Below are 24,550 nucleotides of genomic sequence, written 5' to 3' on the forward strand. Positions count from 1 at the left end.
TATTCACTGCCAGCTCCCATGCAGGCAGTGCAGGCTCTTGAGGAAGAAAAGCAGCTCAGCAACATACAGAAAATGGAGGCTGGGGTTGTTTATTACATATAGAAAGAAGCTGCTTAAGTTGTATTTCTTGTCAGCATTGTTGTCTTGTGGAGGTTACAGCAAATTCCAGCTATTTATTCTTGAAAACAGACTAAAAATTGTGGCTCATAATGGGAAATCACATCATTCAAAGGAAAGAATATGAGATGTAGGAATTGATTTATAGATCTCAGAAAACTAAAATTCATGGCTTATTACTGCGAGTTGGTACATCCGTGAAGCTTCGCATTTGCAAAGAACAGCGCAAACACCGCCTAATTGATCTGCATTAATAATTTACTGTTGAAAATGACATTCTAACCCTTGCCCTTTCACGGTGTTATCATCAAATCTTCTGCCTTATTTTTCAGCTGTGGACTCTGCAAGGCACACACAAGCACGTTCTCATGATTTAATAGAATTTCAGTTGTGGAATAGTCCACTACAACTTAGTGGAAGCTGCTTATCTTATCACAAACTACTTGTTGATTCCTCCCCATGTATACTGGTCACATAAAGCAGTTAAAGGCTTATTTGACTTAAATACGCTGCCTTTGCAGGTGTATTGTATTCAGATAAGTATGCACATAAAATGCACAAAAATTCTTTAATTTTTTAAAAAAGCACTTCCCTCGTACAATGTTGTGAACCTCTCATTAGTCTCATTAGTGACTTTTTCTGACAATGTGTGGAAATCGTTGCTACAATGAATCATTTGCGATGTGCGCTCACTGCTACAAGAAATCAGAGGCCACAGTTTAAGTAGAATTCAAATAAAGGATCAGATATTTACACATAAACATCCGTAATTGCATCAGATAGAATAAAACTAATTATCGGGGATACAAAACCCGATGCTTCAGACCTTAAAGTGACTTCGCGTCTGTTAGCACAAACACTTTGTGTGGCTCTTTTTTGTTTGTTTTCTTACTCATCACCATGTTAATACTTGCAAATGTCAGATAGGATGCAGTCCTCACCAAACAACCAGTTCGATCCGCCATGGCAATTCTCAGCTCCTCAAAAACGCAGAAGGGCTTTTGCAATGTTCTGTGTGAAAGTCCAAATCAAGTGGAATCAAGCTGTAGAACAATAATTATTTTGTTTTAAATGAATGCGCAATAGCATCAATAGCATTAAGAATTTAATTGAATTTCTAATCTGATTTTTTTATTATTAAACATGACAATTGCGTGCAACAAAATGCACTTCAATGGTACCTACAACATAATAATCATGTTACCAAACAACTTTTTGTATGACAGTCATTAAGTGTATACTGTATATTTTTTTGAGCTACATGTATATTTTAATAAATCTGAGTGAAAAATTTATAGGAAGCCTTTTGGCATCGTTTCAAACATGAAACTTCCTTAGTACAGATGAAGGATTCTGCAAAAAGTGCATAATGCTATAACGGCTCCAGAATTATGCAAATAACAGTGCACTGTACAAACACAAAAGGAAAAAGAGGAGCATTCTACCTCACGTTCATATACTCCACAGATTTTTCCATTAAACTAAATAAAGTCCTTGATGTCTTTCTTTCTTCTTCCTCCCCTTCTCCATACATAATGGTACAAACATGATTTCACACACACACAGTTTCTCAAACTATAAACTTTTTCCACTGCAAAGTAAATTATAAATTATAGCCCCTGGAGGCTAACTACTGATATTCTCTTAACACACATGGCCAATAACGATATATAGTTTCATGGCTAAATAGTAAGCCTGTAATTTAATCATAGGGTCCTGCTGTCATTTATAAATTGCTCCAGCTTTTATGATGTCAGTATCACACTTTCTTTTGAAATGTAGAAGGGTATTCAGACATAAAACTTGTACTATTCTAAACGTACAAGAACTGTAAGGCAATATCCACATAAACGTTAACCCAAAGGGAATATATTCTTTCTGCTCAGAGCTGCTGATGCTGTTCACCAGGCTGAGACACATTTCCTGCAGGGTGGAAAGGCAGGTAGACCTACCTTATACTTAAAGGCTAAGACATAACAGAAACCAGACAAAATACATCTTAGATCAAAGGTCACCTTTCTCTTATTGCTCTTGAAGATCTTGTATTCTTTACTGCAAGAAAAGGGTGACTGAACTCTCGCTCGTCTTGTAATGTCAGCCAGTACCTTGCCTATGAAACAGTGTTTTCATCTGACACGTTTAATTTTCATATCCAGCACCAAATTACAGTTGGGAAACTATATGCCCACAAGTCCAGGGAGAGCCTAAAGGAAACCAGGAGAAAATAATTAGGTCAACAAGAAGAAAAATAGTAAAAAGAGGGGAGTTGGAGGGAAGAGGAAAATTTATTTCCACTGCTGTGGACTTTTTTCCATAGGAACTCCTCAATCAAACTTCAACAAGTGTGATGTGCTATATTATGCATTAAAAAATAAAGAAATCAGCCTCCTCACAAATACACCACGTTATTGCCAACTGACAGCATAGACTATTAAGGGGGTGGGGATCTCAAGTCTTTCAGAAGGCATATATATACTTACTACAGTTTCTAGATATTGCTATTTTTTTAAATATATAGACGTTAGGTTGGCTAGACTACTACCATAATAATCATTCTTTTAATGAGGCACCTCCAGTGAGAGGATTTCTAGATTCTTACCACAGGAACAACACTACTTAGTCTTTTAAGTATTAGAGGAGATGAAAACGATGACCCTTGGCGCAGTTGGATAGTTTCGCTGTTTTCTCTATTTAAGAGTGAGCACTGACACCCTACTGCACTTCAGGGAATTTTTTTCCAGGTCAATTCCAACATAACGCTTCGAGAGCAGCAGAATTCGCATTGTCTGTCTCTCACCCTCCCATTCTCGGGGACCTTGGACACTTGCGATAGAATCTGCAAAATCTATAGAAAAAGGGACTACACCGAATACCGCGATCACCAGAGCTTTAAAGAAAGTTTCCCTGAATATTGAACTGATTCTTTCTTCAGATTAATGACCACGGAGAATGCATGATGAATGGCTATCAGGACTCTTGCAATTGAGAAACTGAAGCATAACTGAAAAAAATAAATCAGGTGAAGTCCATGTCGGCAGCGCTGTGGCAGGAGCAATGGGAACCGCAGCCACTTCCCAGATTAAGTATCTCTGAAGGGAAGAGCATTAGTCAAACTTCACACTCGGCTCCATTCATCTCAGCTGTCTCTGAAAGGACTGAACAGCTGACCCACCATTTGACCTACCGAATTGCAACTGGAAATACATATCTCTGCTTCATTTTCTGTAGGGATATCCATTCCAGGGTCTCACATTCAGTCCTAAATGTGAAGACAACCAGGGTACGCATTCTGCATTTAAATATCTCAGGTATTCCACATAAGAAGAATAAATTTCTACCTGAATTGAAATAAATCTGATTTTAAATAGCTTAGACTTGACTCTCACTGCCTGCCACATGGCTGCAAAAAGGACTGTGAAATGCTGCTAGCAGGATTCCATTGGATTCTACTCAATCTTTCTCTCTTGGTGTCTATATCTACTCCACACAGGCCTGAATGATCACAAAACCAAAGAGCCACAATGGCTCCGAAGAGTTAGTTTAGTTTTTATTATCTGCAAATATTATTCCTGCCGCAATTCTTGTGTTCTTCAGGAATTATTCAGTTTGTACACAATGCTTATGCATACATTGATACAAACATAAGAGAGAAAAGCTTTGTTTATTGAAATGAGTCTTATTTTGAAGCAGAATCCTACTTCTAGCATGTGTCAACGACACAACTCACTGTATGTTGATGAAGCTGTGAAACACAGCAAAGGTCTTTCAGCTTTATGTCTAAAGGAATCAGAGAATCCTAGAATCCCTGAAGCTCAAGTGCCTGCTCCTCATAGGACCAACCCAAACCAAACCATATGACCAAGAGCATCATCTAGATGCTCCCCAAACTCTGACACCTCTCTTTGCTTCACAGCCATAGTTTCCATAGTTTTGGTTTGGTGTGACCTAATATTTTCATGTTCTTCCAGGCCAACGCAGAAACAAGTCAACCCCCAGCGCTCACATTCTAATGTGCTGCCAGCTGTTCTCCTGCAGACTGGCTGTCAGCCAGGCTCCCGATGGGTTCTTCTGTGGTTTGTATGAACAGAGGTCACAGACTGCAGTCCTGGGGAACACAACAACAAACTTCAATATGCACTTCATAATATAGCTCCGAGATAATTGAGCAAGCATTTTTCTTTCAATGTTCATCCCAGACCATAAAGGTGAGTTGGCCTCTGTAAAAATTCTGAGGTTCTAAATGAAACGGCCCAGGTTTAGGTTTTCCCCAGTTTAGGGAGCTAGTCTGAACTAGATCCTGGTGTCTCTAAACTCCTGCCATCACTCCCTTCAACTATATGGAAAAGATTCTTTGATGAATACAACACTATTTAATAATGCTCTCTTGCTGCTTCTTTTCCGATTTAATCTTTTTGGCCCAAAACATCTTTCTGAAGGATGCAGAATGCACAATGGAAACATTCAATCCAGCTTGCATACAAAGATTCTTTGACTTTGCACCGCTGACACTTTAACAGGTTGATGTCACTAAAATTAATAAATTCCATCCAACAGCTGGACTCCAGCCACAGGGAAATGTTATGAAAATGAATGATATAGCATATGTCATTCATATAGCAGGGGAGGAAGAATCATTGTTTTCCACTCTACAGAATACCCAAGTCTCATCAGAGAACATGAGCCTCCCTGTTCCGGGAAGGACATCAGGCTGTCAGGAGATTTTCAGTGAGACAACGTGGTCAAAACAGGCAACTTATTCATGTCTACAAGATTACAAGAAGTATGTTTACAAGCATATTCTCTCTCTCCATAAATATCATCAACCTGTTTTTCATGCAAACTCATGAAGCCAAGCATCACCTTCATTAAACAAATACAGAATCCCCCAGTTTTGTTTCTTTGATTAGCTGAGGTCAGTGGGAACACATGGATAGGCGAGGTTAACACTAAGCCTTAAAAATTACGTTCAATTCCAACCTTATGCATAAAATAAGCAAAAGGAGTAACTATGTCTTCGGAAATTATTATAATAATATACACTTCCAAAAGACCACAGTTGAAATGGGAATGTAGATTATTTTCTAACGCTGGATTTTTCAGACTTGAATAGTACATAAACCCACTAAACATTCTCAGGTTTGCTCTACTTTCTGAAGTACAGAGTCATTTCATTCTACCACATCTGAGTCATTTAAAACATACATACTATAATGTTGTGCTTGGACATTGTGTCAGCAGATTATTTACAAGGAAAACAATGGTCAACACCAAATTATGGCCAGAAGAAGAGGTAAATCATCTGAGTTACATAGAGACACTATTTTATATACTGAGTTTACATGACATGCTTCTTTATCCCTATAGCCACACACTGGAGGGTTAGAAGAGATACCTGGTGTTTGCTTACTGTACAAAGAATTGAGCTTTGTTATCTGAACGAACTTCTTAAGCTTCACTGATGAAAGACATGAAATATTTTTACATCAGAAGGCCAAAACATTTAAGAAGTCGAAATTATGAGGCTTTTTTTTTAAAACTGGGAAAAAATGTTCATGCTTGATGATCCCAAATGCCTTCCAACTCTTTGCAATGAAATCACCCAAAGATATAAATAAACTATTCTAAATAAAGTTCAGCCTGACTGCAGCATTAGATATGTCTACTAATGTATGTGACTGTCAGCCAAAATAAATTAACCTCCAATAGAAGTCATTTTCATAAAATTAATTATTCCAATGTCAGCTAAAAGAGACAGGTGCACTCTCACTATTCCTTCCCCTAGACTTTGCAATGAACTTTTCAGATACACTGCAGTCAGAAAACTTTAAGGATAGATCTATATTTGAAGACTTGCTTTCATTGCTCTTTCTGGCCTGTGAATTTGTCACTTTCTCTATTTTTTTTCTTTTTTTTTTTAGTAAACTAAGGGATCTAGCAAGAAAAATAAAGGATTACGGAGCAATTTATATATAGTACAATTTGCTATAAAAATATAAGAGGAAACTCAAGGACAGAACAAACAACATTGAGCCTCGTGCACTAGAACACAGAACTGAAATACCTGTTACCTCGGGGATTTGGCTTTTGCCGCTCCCCTGAAAATTTGCCCAAATTCAGTTGCTATAAATCTTTGAAAAATGAGCTTGTATAGCTCACCGGAGACTTTGATTTTAGCTGCCAATGCCTGCAAGATTCAATCCACATTGAGAATAGTTCAGCTGGAAGGAACCTACAACGATCATCTAGTCCAACTGCTGCATTAAACGCGCTACAGTCAAACGTAATTGGACTTCCCAATGCAGTTGCAGTTCTTGGCTGCCGTGAACTGTCTAAGTTCAGGCACAACTGCTTATTCAGAGCTTGCAGTGGAATTTTTGCATACCTATTTTCGGTGCTGTGCAGACATACTATGAGCAAATATGACCGACTCTGCACTGAATGGAGCATGAAGCCCACAGGGGAAAAAAACCAGCAGGCACGTAGCTGAAGTCTGTATTTTGTAAAGCATGGAACAAACATATGGGTAATAATTATAGAGGAGGCCACAGCTTCCGAGTTAAGATGGAGCTGTGTTTTGCACTTGTAGAAAGGATTCCAACTGCTTGCTACATCTACAAAAAGATAAAGGTGAATTCTAAAATTTGCTAGTAAATCCATTTGTTATTTTCTGAGGTAAAACTGAGTAAAATCAATTAAAAATTGAGTTCCACATTAGAGTGGAAATCAGACTGCACATGCAGATTAAATTGAGAGTAAAGCTCCAGATTTTCAGAGAGGAAGTTCAAATATAAAGTCCAGCATTATAAATCTCAGCAGTAATAACAGTACAGATCAGACCCACATGGAATCCAAACATGTTAAGACTTGGATACGTATTATTAAGACATCAAAAGAGTGGTGCTGCTGTGGAAGGGATGGAATGAATGCTGTGGGACAGCCCAGAACCACACCTAAGTACCCAGCTGGTGCCAGTCCAAGCTGAAACAAGCACATGGAGCAACGCAGCACTGGGAGAGACCATTTCAGGTCCTCGGCTGCTTCTGGTTCCAGAGCTTTCCTGGTTTCTCCTGCTATACTGGGAGGTCTCTGCTCCTCATTCAATGTCAGGGTGTGGAAGTGGAAGGAAGTATATTTGAAAAACAAACAAACAAACAAACAGACTAGTATGCTTACAAATCAGGTTGATCCAAACTAGATCTGCAAACATTTTTTCATTGTAATTATGCGGTTCTTACCCTCTTTATTTTTCGCTAGGGTGGCAATGCTACGTGTCCTTGCTGCATAGCACTCTGAAGCAGGCTGCAAAACTCCGGATATATTTTCCTCATTGTTGGCATTCTTAAGTTTCACAGAATGGCATTGCTGACAGACTATTCAGTCTTCTAATGCGCCTTCCATGCCTCACAGATCCATTTAAGTCCAAACACACTAATGTAATTTTCTAGGTTTGTAATTCTTGTTTTTGGAATAACTATTACGTTTTCCTGACATAATATATACCATTGTTTGTGTCTTTTAAGGATGCTAATATGTATTCTCAAACTTATTTCCTTCCTGGCTTAGTGTTTTGCATGTAACAAACATTGCTTGATTAACATAAAGACAGTTTGGAAGGGAAAGCTATAAGCCAGTTGTGAAGAGGTTTGACCTAACAGCAATTTGTACACAGGAACATACATTAAACATATGGGTAGGGGAAAACTGCAACGCTCTAGGCAAGGCTTTGCTATGGAATAAAGATCCATCTCCTTCTGCACAGAAATACAATAGTTTCCTAACATCACAGCATTCCAAGAGAGAATTGGAGCATATACTATTCAATTTTACAAAACTGTTGAATTGTACACTTGAGACAGTAAATACGGACAGCATGACAGACGGACTTTTTATTCCAGCGAAACTATTTTGTGTTGATATTCTGTGTCCATGATGCATCCAAATCGCTGCCCTGAGGCAGGACCCCGGTGCAATCAAGCTGTCAGGTTTAGCATGGATATTCTATGAAAATAACTTTAATAAATAAATGAAAGATCATGGCTATTTGCAAAGCAGGCTATTCACTATTTTACAGGCAGTTCAGTCATTTTTTTCTCTCTAAATAGCAGTTGCCATCAGATATTTAGAGGGTCAGCTTCATCACCAGCAGGATAAACAAAACAATGTTTCCCAGCCTTTAAATCCCTTCCCTGTCTATGTCCTAGCAAATTCAAGGCAGAATGAACTAGTTGTGCTGTCAGCAGAGTAGATGGAGTATGAGTCCTGTCAATTTGCTGGATTCTAGCACTCAGTTCAAACAGACCTCAGAATACAGCTTCGGGTTCACACTTCATGCACTTGCTTGCTTTATTATTTGGACAATGAATAAAAAAAGGTTTTGGGAAATGAAGATGTAACCTAGCAAAGTGTAAGTTGCAAAAATATTATTTCCTTATTTTAAAGCATTTGCTTGCTCTTAATTCATTTGCATCCCAAAGGATTAAAATGATTTTCAAGAAATAGTCTCTCAACCTTTTAGCTGTTGTTCTGCCTAAGCTGATAAAACTTACTTGGAAATAAAATGTTATTAACAAAAAGCATATTTTAATTTGTTAGTTGCTATAATTTTTAAGCAACAAATATACAGCTGTATTGTGTTTCTCTGGGCACACAAAGGAGAACAAAGACCCGAACTGTAAATGGTATGTAAGAATTTCCTGACACTAGGTATTTTGGTTTTGTTGTTTTAATAGGTGGGAAAATACAGACAGTGAATACCAGTAAAGTTGTTGGGTTTTTTTTCAAGAGCAAAAAGTGAAGTCAGCTTCCCAAAGCACTTGCCTTTCTCAGAGAAACAAGGAAATCAGAGCAATAGTCTGCCACATCCTCTTGGTTCAATGGACAGGATGGTATGGAGCTTTCAGTCATTTGGATGTCGAGATGTATGGGAATGACAACATTAGAGATCTGACAATTGTAAAAAAATCAGTTTAAAAATGCTATGTGCTATTTTTCTCCAAATTAATTTCAGTCACTCTTCTCAACAGTAAAAAAAAAATAAAATCAATAAGTACTTGATATAGAAGTCACATCCGTTCCTTGCCAGGCACTGAAAACTATGGCTTACATTCAATAATGAAGACTAATATCAAATCTAATTTCCTCTTCTGTGTGATACTGTCAAAACATCTGAATTCTACGCTTGAACACAGCTTCCTAAATAACCTGTACTTGTTTTTCCTTGTTCTGAGATTAGGATAGGAGATGTCAAAAGGACAGTCTTGCAATTAAGTCATTACTCAACATCAATAAGATTGCAAGAACCACATCCTTAGTATGTCTATTTGATGCATGAATTTGAATGAAGGGGAATAAAAGCAGCAACAACTCAACAAAACTGCTGAACTACTTAACTTTAAACTTGTTAATTACTGCGTGGCACATAGGCCACCCAAAATATAAGCAACTCTGCAGCAATATCCAGTTTACAAGTGAGTGCCCTACACAAATCAAATTACAGTAAGAAACATAGTAAAACACAGGCTATATAGAGTTTAATTAAAGCAAGTCCCTAATGATGTCATCACTAGACCACAGTTTATGCTTTGCAAATAGTAATTACTTTAGAACTGGAGAATTAACTTAATCTTATTTATCTGCTCCTTGGCACAAAGCTCTCCTGTTTCAGTTGTGTGTTCTAGTCCATCATGACTTTAAACAGCACAAATGTAGTACGGTTAATATAGCTGAGTGCCAATACATAAGGTTTTAACTGTCACATTTACATTGAAGGAAGACCACACCTGAATAATAACAAATTATTACCTTATCAACACCTGTTACAAGGTTCTTATTAAACACAATCTAAAGACTGTATTCACAAAAGACTCATAGACATTGCAGGGCTTATCTTGAAATCCATAACCACATGCTAGGTGCTTCAACTATTCATACAACACATGGAAGAAAAATCAAGCACCTCAACATGGAACCTTGAAAAGCCACACGAGTTGAGAAGGTAACCAAATCTAGCCAGTTGGAAATATTAAAGAGGGACAGATGTCTCAAATTTCATTTCTTTCCAGGTTTTAGACTTTGAATTTGAGATTCCAGAATATGCTTGTGTAGTTTAGGATCGGCAGCCCACAATATTTCCCAAGCTTAACTGCTATTCCATTTAAAAGAAGGAACAGATGTATTTGCTTTTCTTGTAGAAGAATCAAGTCTTGTAAAGCTTTGTCAATGCAATAGGAGCAGATAACAAAACACGTGGTGCCGAGGATCCAACATCTCTGTGTGCTTCACAGGGATTTACTTCTGACTTGTTCTTGTCTCATCCAATGGACTGAACACTTGAGCTTCTATTTCTTTTTAGTTTCATCTGAAATAAACCCAGTTCACAGAAACTAAGGCTACTCCATAATGCAAACGAACACATGCTAAATATGGACAGCTGGTAGATTCACTTCAAAAGCCCACTCCTGATTCAGGTTAAAATGCTGCTGGACATAGATACTGATGCCACCACAAACTGGTGGGTGAAACATCTACAGAAGGGCCTGAAGAAATCCAAAGCTTTTAAGGTTCCAGGAGTTTTTAGGGGTGGAATTCTTCACTGTTGAAGCTATGCAACTTAAAGGATCAACTATGTCTGCGACTTTGTTACAGAACTTGGCACTGAGTTGGGCACTAGATTTGGGAAATGTGAATTCCAACCTCCTCTCCAAGGAATGTTTGTGAATTTAATTCAAAGGATATTTAAGTGTAAGAAGCAGCGTTTTTAAGTTTGAAATTGCCCCTTGTCAGAGAAGACAGCAAAAGAAAGATCCTGGTCAAGATCAAGTGTGCCTACTTCTGCACATATATACAAAGAGGACTTTAGAATGCCTTGTAAATCTTACTATTGAAACATCATGCACCTTAAGTGAGGCGTTTGAAGAACGCACTTCTGAACTGAGGCATCCAACGTCTGCCCAAGTCCGTTTTATGCATTCCTTCTGGGGATTTGGGACAAAAATATAGCTGTAAGGCATGTAAGCAGGAAAACAAGTTAATGTAGAATTTATGAACCTGGAGGCCTACAAAGATCTGAAGGTGCTCTCTCTAGTTCCTTCATGTTTGCACGTACTTGTATCTCACAGAACCCCAGAATGTCAGGGGTTGGAAGGGACCTGGAAAGCTCATCCAGTGCAATGGAGCAGGAACACCCAGATGAGGTTACACAGGAAGGTGTCCAGGCGGGTTGGAATGTCTGCACAGAAGGAGACTCCACAACCCCCCTGGGCAGCCTGGGCCAGGCTCTGACACCCTCACCCCCAACAAGTTTCTTCTCAAATTTAAGTGGAACCTCTTGTGTTCCAGTTTGAACCCATTGCCCCTTGTCCTGTCACTGGTTGTCACCAGCAGAGCCTGGCTCCATCCTCCTGACACTGCCCCTTTCCATATTGATCCCCAGGAATGAATCACCCCTCAGTCTCCTCTGAAAAATAGAGACTAATTTCTTCTACTTCGGTCACATTTAAATATGGAGGAAGTTATTTCAGTTCACAGGGACTACTTGTAGCATGAGCAACTTAGGGCACTCAGAATAGCAGAATTCTTATTAATTGCTATTACCCTTCACACAGTATTGATTCTAAATGCTTAAACACATCGCGACATGTATGGATGAAAACTTGCTGATGTTCTAGATGTGTCTGAACATGTGTACAAGATTTACACTTTGTTAATTTTATGTCTAATTAATGCAAAACTTGCAAACCCATATTTTATAATTGAAGTTCTTTGTCATTAGAGGCACAGTACTAAGACGCTTCACAAATATGTCCCATTTCATCTGTAAAGAATGACAGAATATAAACAACACATTAAGCAATTTGAAAATCATTTGGGAAAAAACCTCAAAATTTAATTGCAGAGTTCAAATTATTGAAATTGCTCATGCCAGTCCTAAAAACAAAACAACCACACAAACCCACAAACACATCAGAGAAACCTTGAAACTCTCCAGTATAAATTATTGACCCATTATTGTAAAGCTAATCTAAGAAATACAATTTGTCTTGAGGCTTTTCTTAAGAAAGCAATAATTTACAACTGCGCTGGTCCCCAATAAGTAAGGCTCCAAGACAGTTTTGATCCATTGATGAATTCTACCTAATATGTTCCCTGAGGTACAGTTTTCCTAAATCGATGAGACATTTAGAGTCTTTCAAGATGTGCTGCCTGAGATGCTCTATCACACTGTATTAAGTTGACAAGGTAATGCAGCGCTATTTTTATTTTCATGGAAAGAACTATGTTTGACCTTGGAACTACTAATAACAGTTTATTACCCCTAACCTTACTAGAGGGACATCCTGATATATTCCTGCAAATTATTATACTAGACATAAGATGCATGTAAAAAGTTTTAGAGGGGTTATTCAGGACAAGATCCTCAATCTACTTAAAAAAATAAAATAAAAATCACAATATTGTTTCTATCGAATCACAGGATTGACTGAGTTGGAAAAGACCTCAGAGATCATCGAGTCCAATCCTTGGTCCAAGTCCAGTCCATTGACTAGATCATGGCACTAAGTGCCATGTCCAATCTCAGTTTAAAAACCTCCAGGGCCAGTGAGTCCAGCACCTCCCTGGGCAGCCATTCCAATGCCTGACCACTCTCTCTGCACAGAATTGCTTTCTAATCTCCAGCCTAAATTTCCCCTGGCAGAGTTGAAGCCCATGCACCTTGTCCTATTGCTGATGCCTGGGAGAAGAGCCCAATCCCCACCTGGCTAGAACTGCCCTTCGGGTAGTTCTAGAGAGTGCTGAGCTCACCTCTAAGCCTCCTCTTCTCCAGACTAAGCAAGCCCAGCTCCCTCAGCCTCTCCCCATAGGGCTTGTGTTCAAGTCCCTTCCCCAGTCTTGTTGCTCTTTTCTGGACCCGCTCCAGTTCTCCAAAGAAATGCAAAAAACCTCAAAGCACTCCATAATGATCAAGTCATTTATAAAACACAGTCAATAGAAGAAAAAACAACTGCCTTTTGTTGTTTAGTGGTTCTCCACACTGTCCCTATCAGCATGAACTCATGGTACTATCTCCTCTTGCAATCCCAAATGATCTTGAACCCTAGATAAAATTATTCTTCTTCCAGTATACATACATCATTGTGGTGATAAAACAAACTTGGACCACTCCTCCCTTATTCTGCAACAGTCTCTACCTTGAACATTATAGCACTCATTAAAAACAACAAAAAAAATCAATCACAGCTACACCAGGCACAGTTGTAAACCCTCCTGTGCAACAGATTTGGTGAGTTTATGCATCACAGTAAGCTTCCAGGAATAAGAGTTATTTGTGCATTAATCTTCATCTTAATAACCCCTTTGCTCCAAATAAATTAGCTGCACTTATCTGTGTCATAAAACGATATACTGCAAAGTGCTAGAAGGAAAGCTGCTCTTTCATTTCTGTTTTTCAGAATTACTCACCACCTAAATGTTTATCAGGGAGTCAACACAAAGTGCAACTAGTCAGCACAGGAGTACGACTAAAACAAGACGGGTTTTTTTTGCCATTTCAATGTTCTTCTAGAGACATGTTTATGTGCATTACTTAAAAATATCAAAGTAACTAAAAATAGAATAATTTAAAATACTTTGTAATTGAAATTTTCTACATCTGTAGTATTTCAAGCAGCAATTTAAGATGTATTATTCTTTCAGAGTTTTTATAATCAAGTATGTTGCGGCATGTTTTAGGATCACTTTTAAAGAGTTTTTGCCAAAATAATGAAGGTCAAGTGACTGCGAGCCCCTGTGACTTGTTAGAGAGACAACCCACTAACAGCAAGCAAAGCACAATGTCTCCAGCCACAGCACCAATTCTGCTCTAGGTGACATTCATCAGAACTAGAGGTGTCTGCTTAAATTAAATCCTGCAAATATATTAACCTGCTGGAAGTTAAGCACGTACATATTACCGCTGTAATACACAGGATTTGCCCATTGCCAGGAGTTGAGTATACGAACTAAGTCCTTGCAGTATTAAGGTTTTATTTTGGATTTATATCATTATGACAAAGGGCAGAATTAGTCTCAATATTATTTACAACAGATGTATATAGCAAAAGCAGAAAGGCCACATCTATGGAAGCTTTTCTTGATCTATTGCAACTCCCTGAGACTTCAAACACCCGTAGCAGGATTCAGACTCTATCCAGGTATCCAAATGATTAAAGCTACTCATTTTGTAAAAAATTAATTATGATCGAATGAAAGAACTCTCTGAACATATGGGTTTGAGATTTGCCAACATCCAAGGCCAACTTATTTTTTATTAATCTATGTTTGTAAGATGTCCAAGACATTGTGAAAATCTCCTTTTGAAATTCTGAAGTCAAGAGTTGAGAAAGAAAAAGTAAGATGAAGGCACTAGTCAACGAATGCCACAGAGCAAAGTTTTTCCTTGCCAGATAAGAGAGAGACGGAGATTGCAAACTAACTTTTCTGCAATGCATTTTACAGATTAATTTAATTGAATTTTTTTTTTCAAGATTTAATTGTAAACGTCCTTCCTTGATGGCTTTGTTCTTGTCCCCAAAGCAACCATCTTGTTTTTCTCTGGACACCTAGAATTTGGAACTTTTTATTGTCTGTATTTTCTTTCTTTGTTGCACAGAATCACAGAATCCCAGAGTGTCAGGGGTTGAAGGGACCTGGAAAGCTCATCCAGTGCAATCCCCCCATGGAGCAGGAACACCCAGATGAGGTTACACAGGAAGGTGTCCAGGCAGGTTGGAATGTCTGCACAGAAGGAGACTCCACAACCCCCCTGGGCAGCCTGGGCCAGGCTCTGACACCCTCACCATCAAGAAGTTTCTTCTCCTATTTAAGTGGAACCTCCTCTGTTCCAGTTTGCACCCATTGCCCCTTGTCCTATCACTGGTTGTCACCAGCAGAGCCTGGCTCCATCCTCCTGACACTCCCCCTTTCCATATTGATCCCCAGGAATGAGTCCCCCCTCAGTGTCCTCTTGTCCAGCTCCAGAGCCCCAGCTCCCTCAGCCTTTCCTCACACGGGAGATGCTCCACTCCCTGCAGCATCTTGGTGGCTGCGCTGGACTCTCTGCAGCAGTTCCCTGTCCTGCTGGAGCTGAGTTACATCAGTTCAGCTAAGATGTTAGATAAGAAGTTCTATTTCTTCATAACAATCCAGACTGGGCTGAGCCTTACTTCATTTCACTGCTAAGGCAACAGGAGTGCTGTCCTGATTACCAAGTGCTTTACATATCATATAATCACACCTTGTGGTTCGTGCTTACATTTTCCTCTTGTACCTATGAGAGCACCATGGAGCTGCTCCCAAAGGAAGGTTATACTATACTAATCTTGGAATACTTAAAAACTGATGATACGCATACAAAGTCAGGAGACAGATCAGATTTAAATATTACTGTGAAGATTTACAGAGTTTTTTTACAACATATTAATTAAAAAAGCCAGAAAACTCTAGCATTATTGCACTGAAACTGCCACTCCATTTAAATTTAATGAAGGTTTCCATATCTTGCTAAACTCATTACTAAAATAAAAATATCCACTATTCTGCTGTCCCAACACCCCTGTATTAGTAGAATCATATGCATTTATAAACCAACTCTAAGAGTTAGTTCATATTATAACTCACTAACAATTATGCTGAAAGTGTGTTTACATTCATCCCATATAAGCATAGTGGGTTTTTTTCCATTACTGTGAATTATTTACAGCAAAAGTGTTGATCCATAAAACTTCGGTTTCATCAAACTTGACCTATGCAAAACACATGCATCTGATGGAGTTCTCTGAACTATTGATTTTCCTGCGTCCATCTGTCTCACACTCGCTCTGTTCCGAGTACTCTCTGAAGAGCAACGTTGGCATCTGCTTTAAGTATAAGCATTACAAATGACTGCATAGATGCATCACAGAGTAGTTAAGAAAAATCAGTGGTTTCTATGTAAATAACCACAAAGCTTTGCTACTTACTTTAAGACATAAATTTCCTTAATAAAAATGGTTTTATTTTTACTCCAATATTTCTCCTTTACTTCAGCTATCACAGTCAAAGCAAATCATATTATTCTGCTGCTGTTGAAATTTACCACTGGTGTGAAGTTCTTTGTTGTGGGTGTTTTTTTCCTCCAAATATGCATTTCATATTGTTTTTCCTACAGAAAGGTGAGATTTTGAAACTGAATCAAGTAAAAAGACCTTAATACACATTTATTAATACATTTTCTCAGTGCTCCTAAAAAAGCTACTAGGTTGTCACCCAAGTGGATCATTTACAAAATATTTTAGATTGGCCTTTAAAAATAACATTTAATTGCTATGGAAATCAAGATAAAATTTCTGTAATTAGGACGGATTCCTCCTTTCTGAACACAGACCAGCAATAACAACACTGAGCAAAAGCTATGAGAATGGTAAAATGTATTATGACAAAAGACCTGTAGAAAAGCACGCTCTTCATTGCTAATCTGGACCCTTGTCCTGCCTTGAACAGATTCAAAGCTATAATTACTTTTGATCATCTTAAATAAAAGCTCATCAGGAAAGGAAGAATCGAAGCAGGGAGAAGCACCGGTCTTGAAAAGCAGCAAAGCACTGATGAGATGCCAGTTGAATTATAGACAGTCAGTCAAGAGAAGGGGCGAGTTGACGTACACAAGGATGCGGCCAAGGAGAACGGTGAAGACAAATAAATTATTTTAGCTGCTAAAGGTAAGAACCTGCTGGTGAAGATGCTCTGCAGCAAATAACTGGGGGAAAAATGTTTTGGGACAACTTTAATTTTATGCCAAAATAGCAGTACTTCATAAAAAGCAGCTGGTTCGCTCATGTTAATCCTCTTACTTCATCTCCCTGAACTGACACAGTCTGGTCCATTTTTTATGTTTGCAAACCAGAGTTAGAGGATCTAAGCCTGATGTCTCTACTTCAGTCATCAATAAATCTGGAAAATTCTTGGATACGGAAGCATGCAGGGCCAAAGATTTATAAAGCAGAAATGTCATTAAAAGACAAGCAACAGTCTCACTATGGGAGAAAACTCTCTGCTGAAGACTCCCATAGCGGCATTTAAAACACCTTCATTTAAAACACTACTAATCAATACCTTTTCATAGCCTAAGGAGGGAAAAGAACTTATAACTACGGTGGCAAATGCTGCAATCACTGTAAATACTTTCTATGTATTCTTCAAAGCTTACTTTCTCATTTCATGACCTGTTTATTTTATGATGGGCAAATTGTAGACTACAACAGCAGTAATATGGCTGAGAAGTTCAGTTATATCCCACTCAGTAGCTGTGATTGCTCAAGCCCTTGTAGTGATTGTTCTCATGCTCCTTTTTGTTATCTGTTTATCACACTGAAATAAATGGGATTTTTCTTGTAACGTTATTCCATTAGAATCATGTCGATCAACTCAGAAAAATGCAGGATTATAATTATGAACTAACTCATCACATCTATTACTTCGCATTTCTCGATTAATTACAGTATCTCAAGTATATGCTATTTTTGGAATGTGATTTCCACGTATACATTTAACGCCGTGCTTCTCATCGCAAAATGTTCAATAGGTATCTTCGCTTACTGAAGACAAGATGTTTATACTGCATTTGAAAATAACCCACACACTTGATAAAAACACAATCTACTGAAACATTTTTGCAGGGACTGCAAGGCTGTTGTTTAAGCCTTCAAAATATCTGTGCGAGTAAGCATATAGGAGACAATCATCAGTTCACTAACCATCGAACCAACATCCTTTCCAGGTGAAACCGTGGTCTTATTACAGCATCTTAGTGCAAGAAAATGAGGAAATGAAAACAACCTGTAACCAACAGGAATCACACTGGATCTTGCATGGTATACAATGACTTAGAGGGGTTTTTAAAATGAAGTCACACTTTGAAAAGTGGAAAACACTCTGAAATCTAATCTCATTTCAAAGTTTTTAACATTTTATGTTCTACCCGAAACATGTCCTGCAGAAGCAGAACCTTGAATGTTGCAGATGGGTTTTGGTTCAGTTCTGAAGAAAAGAAATGAGGGGAAAAAATAAACAGGTAACACTACACTCCCTGAAGTATGACGGTGTTCTCTGAAAGTCTTCTGCCTAGTCTGATCAAGGGTAAGTTGATGCATTAATGCATTTCAGTAGTAATATTACCATACGTTGCAATGTCATAGATTTCTTTTGTACTTATGGTTTCATGTTCTCCTTTTTTTATTTCACTCCTGATCAACTAAAAGGTTGAGAAAGTCACCAAGATGGCACTTGGAAGTACAAAGATTAGGTACAACTGAAGGATTCAGGCTTTGTCCAAAGTCCTCCCCCGTATTTATGGGCAATTTCAGCCATTCCTCAAAGCTCTCAGGTCACTTATGCCTGCGGCGTCACCTGAATCATGAAAGGGAGATCCCGGCAACCCATGGCTGGCCATCCGGCCCGGCTGGTGTTTGAAGACACAGACTTCTTAAAATAAGATCTCTCTCTATATTCCAGCCAAACTTGTCTGGAGTAGAATCATTACAGTCCCCGTAGTCTTCCTCTGGGAGGCTCTAAGAATGTTTTCAAACGTCTACATTTCAAAAACACAGAACCTGTTGTCTTGATCCTTTATGTTACTTCGCTAACTCTCTTCTCCATCAAACACAGCAGGGCAACGTGGCTGGGTCATTGTGAATTTCTTCTGATGGCTAAATGGGAAAGGCTATTGTAACGCTGGGATAATACAGACGATGGGATAATTGAGAAAGGATGCTAACCCCTTCTCCTGACTGTACAGACAGCATCCCGATCAGCTTAACTGGTTTTGAATCCAAACACATTGTGTGACAGCTCTATCAGGGATGCTCTTGGGCTCCAGAAAGTCCTGAAACGCTAATTTCAATCTATCCATTCTGCCCTCAACACTCACCGCTGTGCCTCAGAACCGCACTGGGCTGCTCCCAAACTCCTCAGCACCATCACAGTAAGCAGCAAGTGAAGGAATTTTAACTCTGAATTTGCTAGCATTTCTGAATTTAAAAACAGACCTAAAAGGCATATAAATCTAATTCTAATTTCTTTTATGTAAATTCAAACTACACAGAGAAAACAGAAATCTGTCATTCTGCTTGTTTGGGGGCTTTATAAATGACACGATATTAACTTTTTTTAAGCCCAGTAAAATTTAATGGGAGTTTTTCTTGTTCTTGCAACAGTGCTCACTGCAGAAGATACTTGCAGAAGTGTGGTGAAGTCATTGTTTAATGTCTCCCCTGAGACCCCCAGCTATGTAATGTGATATTTTTTTCCTTCTCTTCCAATGTTTATTATTGATGTAGAAGGATATTTATACCCTAAAAGCAAAGCAGCTGGCTAGAGACCCTTGGGAATATACCCTTGTTAAGGAAGATTTTAGCCCCCTCCCAATAATTTACTGCATTCAGGTTGATTTAGTATGCTGAAAAACAATCCCATTTAAAAGCAAGTTACTTTCTACTCACATACTCATTGTTTTCTAAAGCTCCGTCCCTCTTGGGAGCAAAGGAAAAGCAATATAACAAGCTCCTGGGACAACCACGTGGTAGTCAATGCAATCGCTTCCCCTGGGTTCTGCACTTTAAGTTTTTGAGTGAAGGAAAATCAAAGTGTAGAACCAAACCACAAAACAGTGTTTTCATGGTACCCACATGATCTATACCTTTTATAGGAAACCCTTGTATCCAAGGAATTAGAAATATTAATTGTTCTACATTGCTTATGATGAAGATCTTACAGAATATTAACTTTCAGGTTGCAAAAGTATATTACAATTTGCCCGTTAAAGTGTCCATATCTCACTCCATTCACTCCATTTCATTTCCAAAGCTTTTGGTAAGAATTTTTTTCCTTTACCAGTTAGAGCAAGTCATCATCCAAAAAAGTGCACTAGTGGAAAACACCACATAACACAAAATTAATCTGCAATTTTTTTTATTTTGTTCTGTTTTAGAAGACTGAATGTAGGATAATTACTTGGCTTATGGGACTAAAATAAGCAAGGAAACCATAGCAATTACCTGTCAAAAAACCTTCACATTTGGTATAATTCACACCCCAGTTGGATACAACTTGGACTGCAAGAACCAGAGTCTGCACCACGAGATACACCAGATCCAAACCACCTGCTGCATCGCTCAAAAAGCGCATATAAAATATCTATACATGAGAAAGCTCTCTCTAAAGGAGCTTAGCTAAAGTCCAAATGCTACAAAGAGTCAAGAGGTTATGCCCATGAAGATATGAAGACTTGTAAAAGGAAACTAAGAATTAAGGTTGTAGAACATTGGTGAGATTTTCCTCTGGCAGTAGTTCCATGGTTCTGTTTCCTTGGCTAGAAAGCTGTCTGTCTTTAAGCCTTGAGGAGTGCACACTTATTCCTTTCCCTTTTGTCTCATTGTCTCACCAGTTCTGTAAATAAAACACCCACCATTCTGTACTCGTTACACAAATTCTGCAGACCTTAAAAGACTTATCACCTTTATAACCCATTGCAGAACACAAGAGTAATTGGAAAAACCTCCATCCCCTCCTTTTTTCTGTCTTTATGAGCATCAGATTGGTTGTTCCTGCTTTTTCAAGTGGGAGAGCTGTTCTCCAACTTGTTCTCCTGCTGTGTGCAGGTTTAGTTCCTCACTTGTTACACACACACAGGAGAGAGGAGCAGGTACAGAACAGAGAGAGCAAAATAGTGAGATGGTTTTACTCATCTCAATAACAAGGCTGCAGCTATTTTTTTTTCAGGCTTGAACACAATTCAGTACAGTTATTGCAAACAAGGCATATATAAACCCCCACAAAAGTTGTTCTCTGTGACATGGTTATTGTTAAAAATAAGAAAATAAACTGAAAGCATTTCACCCAAAATATGGAGTTGGCAACTGTAAAAGATCCTACCACATTGAAGTAATTTTTCAAAAAGAAGATGAAAATAGGTTAGCTTCCTATCCTTGTGTTTGAACCTTTAACAGATTTAAAGCACTACAAGGAAAATCTAGTAATTCCAGGAGGCAACAAGCTTTCACTAAAATTAAACAAGGTAACACAAATTAGTATTTCTCTTCGGTAACATCTTGGTTTTAAGACCTAACAGTTGGACAACGACTCTTTTAGCAGACTTCAGACATTAATAATACAACCACCACAAATTGCTTCCCTTAGAACTGATGAGGAAGCACCAAATACTTTCTCAGAGATCAAACTGAATTTGAAATCTTAAAGTTTCCATCAGTAGCTTTATGCTCCTTTGTTAACAGTACTTCTAAAAAGCAACCACCAAACACACAATTAAGTGTTCTTAAAAAGAGCAACCAAACAGACAATTCAACATACTTTCAATTTCCAGTCAATGTAAATCAGCCCCACCCAAAATTACTAGTTAAATAAAAAGTTTCCTCATCCTGCAGTAAATTAAGAACTATTCATGGCACAATGGGAGTTACCCACAGATTGTTACTTCCTTGAGGTCAGTTCTCAACACAGCCAAAACCAATCTGGGTTCGCTTTGCATTGTTCTCAAAACGGACATATTGAAGGGAAAATCATAATCGCCGGGTCCTGATATCTGTAGATAATTATTCATGTGGCCCACACACAAAAAAAGGAAAGCGTGATGTGTGAGATACAACAGAATTGGTATTTACACCCTGTTGACCACAAGGAAGAGATACTGAGGTACAGCTCATAGCTTTTAGTTACCAGGAAAAGGTCACAGGAGAGGAATTTAAGTGCAGCAACTTCTTGAGCGCAGAAGCAACAAGCTTTCACATACAAGAAGGAAGGGCAGAAAAGAGATATCAGAAGCTGTTAGATACTAGACCTGTGTTGGTGACAACACCTGTGAGATACTAAGGGAAGGTCAAGAGGAAAACCTGAGCAGTGATTTGCATGGATGGGGTGGCCTGGGGAGCAGAGGGTGCACCTGAGGAGCACAAACTGGGTGCAAGGGAGGCAAGGCCATCGGACCAGTGAATGCTGCTCAGCTGTGCTGGAAACAGTGAAGATGCTTTACTTGTTTTATGCTATAAAACACACGAGAAAAAGGTGTTTTCTTGGATAATATAGCCTAGTGCTAAACACATAATGCCAGCTGTTGATAATATGAAAAAGTGACCTCGCATTCAATGCGATCATTTACTATGCTTGCCTGCACGGTTGTATCGCAAGAGATAGCTTGTCAAAAAGGGAGGAAAGACAAAAAAAAAAAAGAAGCTAGCTGGCTGCCAATCTTCAACTCAAACATTTGCTAAACTCGTGGAATAAAATCAACCCAAGCTCGGAAACTTTGCCGCGCCGCCTGCCAACCTCGCAGGCTGAACCAGACGCAACACAAAGAGCAGGAAGGGGGAGGGTTAAGTTAATTCGCACCTCCAGGCTCTCTGGCCCTGACACATACCTGCTATTTTTCCTTGTTCGCTAATAAAAAAAGAAAAGAAGAATAGCTGCTGGGAATGCACCAGCCGGAGCGGCCGCGCCCGGGCGTGCCTGGCGTGCCCCCTGCCAGCAGCTGCCGCCGCAGCAGCGCTGGTGCCGCCGCGCAGGCCTTAGGGGGCGCAGCGAGCGCGGGAGAGCGGCCCGCCATGCGCGCGCGGCCGTTGGCGCGGGAACGCGGGAGAAGGTCTCGCCGGGCGCACGCGCTCGGCCGTTAGCGGGCGCGGGACAAACTGCCCTCGTGGGGGGTGGGGACACGCGCGGGGAAGACGGGGGTCACGCGCGCAGCCGTTAACCGGTGCGCAACGTCCCTCCCGCTTTAGGCGAGCGCGGCTCTTATGCCCTCGACCCGCGCGCCTGCCGCCCAATCAGCGGCCGGGCTGGGGGCGGGGCCAGCGGGGGGGGCGGGGCAGGAGCGGAGCGTTACCGAGGCGGCCGCGGGCAGGTCCCGCCGTGGCGGTGGGAGCGGGTGGCGGTGTGAGCGGGTCGCGGTGCGCTGCTCCTCCGGGGTCTGTACGAGCCGGCGGGCAAACGAGTGCTCAAATACCGTCCCCCTGCTCCGTCCTGACAGTTCCACAAACACACCCCCCACACCCAGTAGCCCCCTCCTGAGCTCCGTGGAGGATGTTCCCCCACACAGACACAGCCCCGTTGAGGTGTAGGTCAGGAGAAGGTGGGATGAGGCGCGGCTTGTGTTTAGGGCGGGGGAGGGGGGGGTGGCGGGGAGTGTGTGCGGGAGAGACGTGAAGGGAGACGGGAGGTGAGGCAGCGGGAGCGGCGGCCGGGGCGGGGAGCGGCGCGTCCGCCGGCTCTGGGGGAGCACAACGCGGAACGAGGGCGCGGGCGAGGGCGCCGAGGTGGGCGCGCGGGAGGGTGGGCGCACAGGGGGCGGGTGGAGCGCGAGCCGGGGGCGGGTCGGCAGCGCGCGGTGCTGAGGGGGCCCAGGAAAGTTGAGGCGCGGGGGGAGGAGAGCGGTCGAGATTTTTGTTTGATCAACTTCGCGCTTAGGTGCTTTGTTTTTAACTTGCTTTTATGCCGGGGGTACTTCTTTTATAAGTGCTCACATTCCTTCTTTCTAATAAAGGGGGGAGGGAATCTCCCACGAAACTTTTCCCTTTACGGAAGGCGGGACTGAAACAATACCCGATGCATTGTTTAAATGTAAAACCTCCAGCGCCTTTTTTTTTTTCCTGTAGGGTTTTATTGCCGCCGCTGCTGCCGCTGTGATAGCGCTTTCTCTCTTGTGTTTACAGCTTCTGTAAGGGAGAGACGCTCAGAGGAAGAACCAGGATCCCTGGGCTGTATAAACAACGAAAGCAGGAGTCCATCCGAGCAAAGCTGGAAGGATTTCACCTTGTTGCTGTTTGTTGCGGGAGGTTTGCTGTCCCCCCGCCCCGGGCACTATCCAGCTGAGGGTTTGTTTCATTGCTTCCTCCATAGCCGGCCAGAAGAAAAGCGATTTACGTGTTAGAGGAGATTTTTGTCGTGGTCTCTCTGCAAGAAAGAGAGCAGCACCGGTCTTGGAGCGGGAGGGAGATACGATCAGCTGAGGTTTTCCCCACCTCCGGCTGAGTTGAGCTGACACCGCTGGCCTGGGGCTGAGTGACTGCACGGCGAGCTGGAATCACGGGCAGAGCTGCTCAATTTACCTGCTTGAGGACCCTTCAGACCCTTCTATTGACGGTAGAGATTTGTATCCAAAGGAAAATCGGATTAATATAAACTATGCACAGCTTTGCGAGGATATCTGGAGACTACTCTGTCTGCATGGCTAATCTCGAAATTGTCTGAAATAAATCCTTAGCGCAAGGAATAGCGAGACACTTTCAATTAGTTTTTTTTTTTCCTCGATGCTTTTTTTTCCAACCCCTTCTGCGAGAATTTAACACTTCCATTGCAAGGTTTTTACAGGAGAATGGGACACATGCTGGAAAACTCACCGCGCTTCATAAAAATC

General features: G+C 40.4%; 1 long non-coding RNA gene across 1 annotated transcript; it reads right to left on the reverse strand.

Annotated features, from left to right (window-relative positions):
* Nucleotides 1-1,128: 1,128 nt before the first annotated feature.
* LOC308046305 lies at nt 1,129-22,653 on the reverse strand. Its single transcript, XR_013922878.1, has 3 exons — nt 22,559-22,653; nt 4,121-4,222; nt 1,129-1,160 (listed from the first exon to the last, which is right to left on the reverse strand). It is a non-coding gene; the product is annotated as an uncharacterized lncRNA (long non-coding RNA).
* Between the last annotated feature and the right edge of the window lie 1,897 nt (nt 22,654-24,550).

Source organism: Nesoenas mayeri (assembly GCF_963082525.1).
Source record: "Nesoenas mayeri genome assembly, chromosome: 15".
Lineage (NCBI taxonomy): Eukaryota > Metazoa > Chordata > Aves > Columbiformes > Columbidae > Nesoenas > Nesoenas mayeri.